The sequence below is a fragment of the Dipodomys merriami genome, unplaced genomic scaffold, assembly GCF_024711535.1.
Source record: "Dipodomys merriami isolate MVZ:Mamm:240054 unplaced genomic scaffold, mDipMer1.0.p SCAF_26, whole genome shotgun sequence".
Lineage (NCBI taxonomy): Eukaryota > Metazoa > Chordata > Mammalia > Rodentia > Heteromyidae > Dipodomys > Dipodomys merriami.
Genome location: NW_027204048.1, coordinates 15,049,883 through 15,060,619, shown reverse-complemented (window position 1 = coordinate 15,060,619; position 10,737 = coordinate 15,049,883). Strand labels below are relative to the sequence as shown.

General features: G+C 39.0%; 1 long non-coding RNA gene across 1 annotated transcript; it reads left to right on the top strand.

The window, feature by feature from the left end:
- The first annotated feature begins 6,945 nt into the window (after positions 1-6,945).
- LOC138836845 (uncharacterized) lies at positions 6,946-8,723 on the top strand. Its single transcript, XR_011375087.1, has 3 exons — positions 6,946-7,160; positions 7,298-7,336; positions 8,666-8,723. It is a non-coding gene; the product is annotated as an uncharacterized lncRNA (long non-coding RNA).
- Positions 8,724-10,737: the final 2,014 nt, after the last annotated feature.

Genomic DNA, 10,737 nt, shown 5'->3' with positions numbered 1-10,737 from the left:
CACCTGAATCCTTAAACGACTTGTTTGTCCCCATCTCCTCCACATGTTATACTGACATCAAATATAGTGAAAGCGGGGGTTACACTGTGGGGGAGGGACATACAAAGCAACAAAGAAATAATCTTATAAATGGTGGGGGGGGGTATGATTGGGTGGGGGGGAGGGGGGAGGCTGGGAAGGGAGGTGAAGGGTAAACAAAGGAGGAGGCTGCAATGCTTGGTAAGAAATGTATGCATTATCCTGCCCATGTAATTGTAACCCCTCAGTACAGTATGTTCTCAAATAAAATAAAATAAAATTTAAAAAAAATGGCACTAGGGAAAACTGGATATCCACATGTAAAAGACTGAAACTACATCTTTAGCTCTCACCAGATACAAAAAAGCAGCTTACAATTTATCAAAAACTTTAATGTAAGAACTGAACTTTGAAACTACTTGGGGACAAGCAAGGACTTCAAGATATAGGAATCGCACATTTCTCAACAGAACCCCAATAGTTCAGTAAACAATAGTAATAATTGGCAATGACATTACATTAAAAATCTTCTGCACAGCAAAAAAAAAGCAATTAGCATTAAAGATATAGCCTGTAGAATGGCCAAACAACCTCTTTTCCAGTTAACCATCTGACAGGGGAGTATTAACAAACCAAAAAGTTAAGAACAAGAAAGCAAATGACCCAACAACAAGTGGGCAAATAAACTCAACACTTCATTTTGACAGGTCAGAAGAACTACAAATAGCCAATAAATATATGAAGAAATGCTCAACAACCCTGGCCATAAAAGCAATACAAATCAAAACTACCGTAAGTTTCCATCTCATCCCAGTCAGAATGACCATCATCAAGAAAACAAGCAACAACCATTTTTGAGGAGGGTTGGGGAGTGTGGAACCCTTGTCTACACTGTGTGTGGGAATGTAAATTAGTGCAGCCACTATGGGAATCAACATGGAGATTCCTCAAAAACTGAAAAATAGATACGATACCATAAGATCCAGGTATAATCATATTACTTAGCTATACCACTCCTGGGTTGATGACCACAGTCAGCACACAATAGAGATACTTGCATTTTCAAGTTTATTGTAGCAGTATTTACAACAGCCAAGGTACAGTATCAGTATAGGTGCCTATCAACTTGAAAAAGAGAAGTGGTATGTAGATAGTGGAGTATTATTTGGCCATAAGGAATGAATGGAAGTGGAGATCATCATGTTAAGCAAAACAGCTACAACAACAACAAACACCATACTCAGAAAAATATCTCATGTGTAGCTTTCAAGTATTAATCATCAGGGCTGGGAAGGTGGTTCAGTGGTAGAGTGCTTGCTTTTCATGCATGAGGTCCTGGGTTTGATTCCTCAGCACCACATAAGCAGAAAAAAAGCCAGAAGTGGCGCTGTGGCTCAAGTGGTAGGGTGCTAGCCTTGAGCTGAACTGCTGAGGGACAGCGCCCAGGCCGAGTTCAGCCCTCGTGACCAAAAAAAAAAAATTAATCATCATTCTTGAAAGATGGATTTATGGGTGTGCATTCTAGGTTGTTAGATTTTTAATCTCAGCACTTTGAACACATTATTCTGTATCTTCCGGGTCCCACCCTTGAGGTCAAATGTCAATGTCATTACCATTGCTTTTGATGTCTTTTCTCCGTGGCTACTTATAAAATCATACTTTGGCAAGATGAGTAGGTAATCATCACTTTCAAAACTTACAATCATTAACTCTGAAAATTAGTTTTCAAAGCTATCACATCATATTTCTATGTATATTGTCACCACTTCAGATTTTACACTTCATTAATCCTTCAGCTTGAATTATCTGCATTTTAGCTCTTCAACTGTGTTTTAAGTTTTACTTACTTCCTTGTATAGGCAGGCTGTAAGAGATCAAATATTTTTGTGTGAATTTTGTTCAGTGATAAATACCATTACTATGAGAATGCCTGCTAGATAGTAGATGCTCAATAAGTATTTTGGCAAACTGTCCTACTTTTTATTCCTGGAAATTCTATTTGCCCTTTTTTCTAGTCTATTTGCTCAGTGTGGTGTCTCATTTCTTTTTCAGACTGTATTTGCTGATTTTTGCTTTAAATAGTAACATTATATACTCTGCGTCCAGTAATTCTGAATCTGAATTTTACCATTCTAGTTCTATTACTTGTTATTTCTGTTAGCTCTGTCAGAGTATGTTGTTTCTGCACGTGTTTGAAGTTTACATAAAGTTTCCTTTGGAAGATTATTTGAGGCCTGAAATGAAGAAGCAGTACTCGGAAGAAAAAAAATTGTGTTGGTTTTGTCACATACCTGAGGACCTTACCGTGTATTTTAAACAATAATATTTAGTTCACATTTCTTAGGAACATGAATAAAATATAAATTCTGCCTAACACATGAGTGGCATTTTTAAGAGATGGTATTTAGTTTTATTTTGGTTTGTGAATAGTGGTGCTGGTGGTAGGTTTTGGTTTTTAGATTTTTTTTTTTGTTTTTACCTGTATTGATCACAATAACCAACATTAACGTTTCCTTAGGAAGTTTTTGTTTTTTCTCCTTTTGCATAAGAACATAGCCTTTCTATGTTGTGCATTTCTGTAATGTGATCTCTATTAAATATGTGTCCTGCATTTACCCAGCAATTTGCCTTTAGTGCTTTCATGCATAAAGTTCAAAGGCCATTCCAATTCAGTGGCTTCCACAGAGGCAGAGTTCAGGCTTTGTTTAATCTGTGTAGGTGGGTCTAGCAAATTCCCCTAGACTGAGCAGGCTTAATCAACACAACGTCTTTCTATTTTCACAGTTCTGGAGTCCAGGAGTCCAAGATCAATGTGCCTGCTGATTCAGTTTCCTGTATAGGTTCTTTTCTTGGCTCCTTCCTCCCGATGCCCTCCCATGGTCTTCCCGTAGTGCATGGTTGGAAGAATGGGTTCAGAGCCAACATTCCTGTATCTCTCCTTATAAGGAAATGAACGCTGTAAGATCTAGGTCCCATTCTTATGACCTCATTTGATCTTTCTCAAAGGTCCATCTCCAAATATAGCCACATTGGCTAATTAAGGTTAGCCCCCCCCCCCACACACGTATAAATTTGGGGAAGAGCAAACACTCCGTGAAATTTATCTGAAGAAACCTAGAGAATCTAGATTCTCTTCTCATTTATTCATAATCTCATACATTTTCCATTAGTTTCTTAAAAGACTTTTTTTGATTATTTCAAAAGGTTTTTTTCCATTGAATATTTTTAGATGTCTTCTAGCAGACAGGAGTTTCAAAATTGCTACTTTCCATATTGTCAGAAAAACACATCTCTCCTCTATGTAGAATCTTGAAGTATGCAGTTCCATCCAATCTCATATATATGCCTCAAGTAACACATCAAATTTATATTTGCAGTCCTGACTCTCTTTTGAGATTGAGACTCATAACCACCTGCTACTTGAAATCTTCATTTGGAAGTTTATGGAATTTTTAAAGCAAAACTATCTCCATCAAAATGCACAGTTTTTCTGTCAAATTTGACTTTCGTATTCCACTTATTTACGTGATGAACTTCTGAATGACCCAACCCAAAAATCTAGATGTCAGCTTCGATTACTCCCTTTTTCCCTGCTATCCCCACATATAATGCACAAACAAGCCCCATTTCATTTATTTTGCAATCCATCTAAGTTGAAAATTGTATTACATCTCCCTGACTTGAAGTTCCTCTGTTTGCTTCCCATTACATTTAGAATCAATTCTAAACTTTCCTTTGACCTACGAGACCCAAATCTGTCCACCTTGAGTTATCATGCCTGTGCCCACTTTCCTTGCTCACTGCACTACAAGCCCTCTTCCTATGTCTCAGATACATTCCTTCTCACTTCAAGACCTTGACATCTGACCCTCCTCCTTTATGTCAATCCAGCCTTGGATTCACATGTCAACCCCTCAAAAAGATACTTTCTAACCATCTCTAAACTGAATCTAGTTGCCCTGTCTCACATTAATCCAGAAACCAACCAGAGGTACATCAACAGGACTTTCTCTGTCTTTCTCTGTCTGTGTCTCTTTCTCTGTATCTCTCTGTCTCTGTCTCTTTTTAGCTTTCTCTCTGTCTCTGTCTGTCTGTGTCTCTATATCTGTCCCTCCTTCCCCCACCTTTGGCCTTTGCCCCTCAGAATAGGTCCTGTAAGCTTCTGCTAGTCGTATTTTCCTTCACCTTTTCAGTTCCAGGTATAAGTCACCTTGAAGGCTCTGTGTTTCAAGGATCTGTGTTGAACACCCACCATCTTCAATGTGCTGTCCATTCTCTGCTGTGTTCATTGGCTAGGACTGCCATAACAAAAGCATCAGGAATTTGTTAGAAATGGAAAGACTTGGAGAAAATCATATTAAGTGAAGTAAGCCATGCCCAAAGAAGCATAGGTCCCATGGTTTCCCTTATCTGTAATAACTAGTATATGTCTGAGACAAACAGAAAAGCTCAGACAAGTTGATGTTAGGTGAAATGAACCCCAAAATAAAGACTCAAATTGTTTTTCTTTCTTGCTATTGTTTCTAACATATTTATAAGATGATTTCTTTGTTGCTTTGTGTGTCCCTCCCCCCACGGTATAACCCTTTTTCACTGTATTTGATGTTGGTATAATTTAGTGTGTGTAAGGGAAAAAACAAATTGTTTAAATAGGGATACAGGTGGACCCATTGCAATGCTATGTTGAAAGATGAACTTTACAATTTAGGCTGGGGGGGTGGGGTGGGGAAAGGGGGTGTAGTTGTAGAGGTGGGGAGGGAGGGAAGGGATAGTAGGGGAAAAACAAAGGAGGAGGCAATAATGCTGGATAGGAAATGTACTCATTACCTTGCTCATGTAACTGTAACCCCTCTGTACAGTATTTTCACAATAAAAAATTTATTTTTTTAAAAAAAAGCATCATGAATCGAGCGCCATTAACAACAACAGTTGGTTAGACAGTTCTGGATGCCAGAAGTTCCATGTGAGGGGTGATTGCCATATGCCAGTCCACTCTCCTAGCTTCTGGACCTGGAGGCCTGATCATTGACATGCCTGGGCTATAGGAACGATTCCAGCCTCGGCCTTCTTCTTTACATGACATTTTTCCTGAGGACTGCCTATGTCCAAATGTCTCCTTTTTATAAGAGCAGCAGCTAAATTGGGGCCCACTTTAATGATCTCATACCGATTAATTTTGCCAATGATAAAATTACCCTATTTTGAATTAAGGTCATATTCCGAGGTATGTGAGGATTTAGGACTGCATATGATATTTATCTGGAAAGGACAGGGGATACTGTTCAACCCACATCCCATATCTCCTGACAGGGCTCTGGCAGGTGCTTCTTATCCACCATGACTTGTATCCCATCTCCATGTGTTATTTTCTTTTTTTTTTTTTTTGTCGGTCATGGGGCTTGAACTCTGGACCTGGGGCCTGGGCGCTGTCCCTCAGCTCTTCAGCTCAAGGCGAGCGCTCTACCACTTGAGCTACAGCGCCACTTCCGGTTTTCTGGTGGTTTATTGGAGATAGGAGTCTCATGGTCTCTCCTGCCCGGGCTGGCTTTGAACCGCGATCCTCAGATCTCAGCCTCCTGAGTAGCTAGGATTACAGGCGTGAGCCACCAGCGCCCGGCTTCCATGTGTTATTTTCTTATAGCATCTCATTACTTGACGTTATTGGATTTGTTTGTGGTTATGTGTTTTCTTTCTGACTTTTTCCCCTCAACCGAATACAGGCTTCAGAAAAGCAAGCCATTCTTGATCTTGTTTTATGATACACTTATATGGTATCTGACGTATAGGAAATCAATAAATCTTAATTTGAATAAGTAAATAAACTGGATAATAATAAAGTAAATAAAATTGGAAGCTTGCCTAAGAATCTTAAGCCTACCTAGATTCTACTTACTATAATACATAAATTATAATATTCATATGAAATTATAACATCGTCACTGGCCACATGTTAAATTTCACATGTGCTCATCAGTGACATGTGTAATATATGTGACACCAAACACATTATATATTTAAAGTTCAACTTTACACAATATTCATGTTCATATATATACATATTTTACATACATATTAAAAAAGTAGCATTATGAGGAATTAGGATGCTGTGCCTTGTTTTATTTTGTTTTATGTTTTTGGCCGTAGTTTCTCATCCCCATCTACCACTGATTCATGATGTCATATTGTGAAAATCTTATAGTCTATCTGACCTACATTTTCTTCAATGGGAATAAAAATCTCTTCTTTAATCCCTAATATGAGAAGACTTGTTAAAGGCAACTAGGAAATCAGTGTGCTCTGGCAGTGTGAAGCTCTAATTCTTCAAATATAAGAACTACAGATGTTGGTGGGAGGCTATTTGGATCAGAACTTGTTTTTAATTATGGAAAGATGCACCAGAAGAAGCAATAATAACTAGCTGGTCAACTAAATTCAGGAAACGTCAGTTTATTTATCTCAGCAAGGCTTAGAGCTTCCAATGTTCCAAACATTTTAAGGTTTCCATTAAAGAATATCATATATGACTTTTACAAACTTACCTGCCCATGCATAATTTCTTATTCAAAGCATCCCGATTGCTTACAACTGGAGGAATGCAATACAATTACCTTGTTTATGAGTAGATAGAAACACAGAATACTATCATACAGATTCCAAGTCTTTGTAGTGCTGCAGTAGTGAACATTTAGGGAGGAAGACCACTGAACCCTGATTTTCTTGTACAGAAACCCTCCCTACATGTTCCAGTAAATCTAGCTCCAAACTCCTCACTAACTCGGGTTCTAGGATATTGCATCCCAGAGACCAACTAATTCTTCCTGCCAACTGCTACAGGAGAGCCAAGAGAGCAAACCAATTCAGGAACCACACAGACAAATTAAGAGTCTGTTCATCCTCTCGGGCCTTACATACCCTTTGGAACCACAGCCTAAACCCCTAAGGAGAGTCCTCCAAGCCTGAGGGCTCATCCTCGCTACTCAACACCACTACTCCTTCCACAGACCCGCATCCTCAAGCCACTCTAGGATTCTCCTCCAAACTTCCTATCCAAGGTATTTCATCTGTCTGTCATATGCCTATAATGACCGGATATCCTGTTTGAAGCAAGATGGTGCGTCTTCAGTCAGGGAAATAACAAGCAGGTGAGAGAGAATAAAGAGGTAATTCATATAATGAGTGCCGTGGGTAGAGATTGGCCCTGATTTACACAGACCTCTAGGGTTAGGATACTAAAGAATTAGTCTTCCATAACCATGTCTCTCTGTTTATTTTTTTGTAGTACTGGAGTTTGACTCAGGACTTTGGATTTGTCTAGCAGGTATTTCTTCACCAAACCATACCTCCTCCAAACCACCTTATCACCCTTTTTCTTTGTGTGCTCTGGTTCCAACCTTTTATTATTTCTTGACTGAATTACTATACTAAGGATTCTATGGTATTTCTTTTTGTTCGTTTGTTTGTTCTTGCATTTTGTGTTTTAAGGGGGGTTGCCAGTACTGGGTCTTGAACTACCACTTGCTTAGTTTGCTTACTCACCACTGACTCCACCACTTGAACCACATCTGCAGACTGACATTTGCTAGTTAATTAGCAATGATGTCTCCCAGAGCTTTGTACTTTGACTAACTTCCTCTACCTTCCAGGTCTCAGCTTCCTGAGTAGGTAAGACCATGGGCATGAGCCTCTGGTGCCCAGCACTATGGTATTCCTTAAAAAATGAAGACCAGAGCTGCAAAAGGCTTAACTCAGTGGTAGAGCATATCTAGCACTGGTATATAGAAAGTTCAATCCCAGACACACACACACACACACACACACACACACACACACACACACACACACACACACACACACACCACATTATAATAAATAGTGTGCCCTTATGGATATATACATCGAAATAACTCATCTACAGCAGAGTGTAGTATATAGAAATCTTTAGCCAAATTGATCTGAAGTCCAATTGTTGACTAACTTCCTATGTTTTTTAATCATGAAAGAGTTACTAAGGTCCATCTATACCAGAGAGTTCAAGTATAAACCTTTCCTGCTCGTCTACTTAAGCATCTTTTAACTGTTCATCCAGCTTGGAACTCGGCAGTTGGTTTCTGTTATAGGTGACTTCATTCCATCAGAAATTTTACATGTTACACACCTTCCCATAACATTTACACCGAAAAAAGAATTCCTCCAGATAGGTAAGTCACAAATAACAGAAATTTGACAGCTCAGTTTCTCAAATTTTGCCTAAATACTAACTAGTGGTCATTTATCATAGGCTGTTCCTTATACACACAACCTTTTCAGGGAAAACGTTAGTTTATGAAGAGGTTGAAATTATTTTCAAATCCACTACAAGTTACAAGGATTTCTAACACAATATAACCCCTAAAGCATCATCTATATCACTTTATTCTTTTTTCTATTAAACTATTGTTCTCCAGGAAAACGTGAAGGGAGGGTATGAGACTTGGTTATAAAAAGACATCTAAATTTAAAAAGTTCTACAGCTGGAAGTTTTATGGTGAAATTTCTATGGACACTATGAACAAAATAATTTCATGTTTCTTACGGAAATAAATAAAAATTCAGTGATTTGTCTTTTGAACACCCCTGATATAGCTATGTAATGATATTATTTCTCCAGGAAAAGTTTAATGACGAGACATATGGTTCAACCTCCTTTTGGCTGAAAACTGACAATGAGAAAGACTGTCTTTGCTGGTGTTTTTATCTTTTCCTGTCTCTTGGGTGGTAAGTCATCAGAAAACATAATCAACTTATTTAAGAAATTGCAGAGTTACAATATCTCTAGGTGGAAAATAAGAAATTTTGGAAGGTACTATTTAGGCTTTACCTACTCTTTCTTTTTTCCTAAACCTACTTTTGGGTTAATCATCTTCTGACTCTTAGGAAATACTGCTCTACGCCAGATGCCAGATTACAGGTTCACACCTGTAATCTTAGCTAGCCAAGAGGCTGAGATCCGAGGATTACAGTTCAAAGCCAGCCCAGGCAGGAAAGTCCGTGAGACTCTTATCTGCAATTAACCACCAGAAAACTCAAAATAGTGCTGTGGCTCAAAATGGTAGAATGGTAGCTTTGAGCAAAAGAGCTCAGGGACAGAGCCCAGGCCATAAGTTCAAGCCCCACAACCAACAAAGCAAAAAGAAAGAAGGAAAGAAACACTGCTCTATTAATCCCTGTGGACTTAGAACAAAACCAGAATAAGCTCTCAACTAACAGTAACCAGAGCTAGCATTTATTGAGCACTTAGCATATTCCAAATTCTGCCCTACACATTTCAGTTGTATTCGCTCATTTACTCTTCACGGTGACAGCCCCATAGGTTAGGTATTGTTTCCCCATTTTATAGAGGAGAAAGTGAGTGGGTAGATAGTGTGTTTTGTGTGATGATTACCGCTAAGCTAGCATGCATGTAGCAAACTAGGCTAGGTGTGACAAAGCAAGTTAATTTGAGCAAAAGTATGGACCAAGCTCCCCAGTACTTTTCATGTTCTGAGTATTCTTCGCCATCAACTCCAATACTCCTTTATGTATTAAAAAAAAAGTATGGAGATAATAAGGACTTTCAATTTAATTTATAGAACTATTAAGAGGTTTCACACTCAGTAAACGTTCAGAAAAATATGTCTCCAAATGTGTTCAAGTACCTTTGTGGGATTCTTTCTCCCTCTTCACAAGGTGTAAGAGCACGTTGTGGACCCCCAGAAGGTAGCAGCATAGAGTTTATTACAGACATTCTACATAAAGAGGGAAGAGAAGGCACCCTCCATAGCAGTATGTGACAAATGTAACATACATAGGAATCACTGGAGGATCTTAAAATGAAGAGTCAGATTCAGTAGGTAGAGGCCAAAGTCTGAGAGTTTACATTTCTAACAATCTGGTTGATACTCTTGGTTTTCAGACTATACTCTTCAGCAGGAGAATCAATAAGGTATCCTAGAATAAACAAAATACTGGTGTTGTACCTTGTGGGCTTTTTGTACCAAATACTGGGCTCAATACCTATTATGCTTGGCCAGAGAGTATAAATGAGATAAGCCTAACAAGAGGCTGTGATACATTCCCTATACTCTTAGTCCTTGGGAAGCTACGGTAGGAAGATTGTGAGTTTGAGGCCAATCTGGGCTACGTAGGAAGACTCTACAGTTTTTTTTTTGGTTTGGGTTTTGGTTTTGTTTGCTGATCCTGGAGCTTGAATTCTGGGCCTGGGCACTGTCCCTGAGCTTCTTTTTGCTCAAGGTTAGTGCTCTCCCACTTGAGCCGTAGCTCCACTTTCAGCTTTTGCTGTAATTAATTGGAGGCAAGAGTCTCGTGGACTTTTCTGCCCAGCCAAGCTGGCTTCACACAGTGATCCTCAAGTCTCAACCTCCTGAGCAGCTAAGGTTACAGGTATGAGCCACTGGTACCTTGCCTATTTGTTTTGTTGTTGTTATTTACAAAGGAAAAGGAGGTGGGGAGTGAAGGAAAGGGAGGAGCCTCCCCCCAAAATACAGACAAAGATATAAAATGGTATGCAAACATTGCATTGGCAGGCAGACTTATAAAATCCATTATACAATGTGTTTAGCCAACTGTTTTTGAATTGTTATTGTAGTGTTTATAAACAGAGGGGTTACAGTTACATGAATCAGGTAATGTGTATTGAGCACAATTCTTTTGGGACCATGTCTCCCCTTCCTTTGCTCTCCC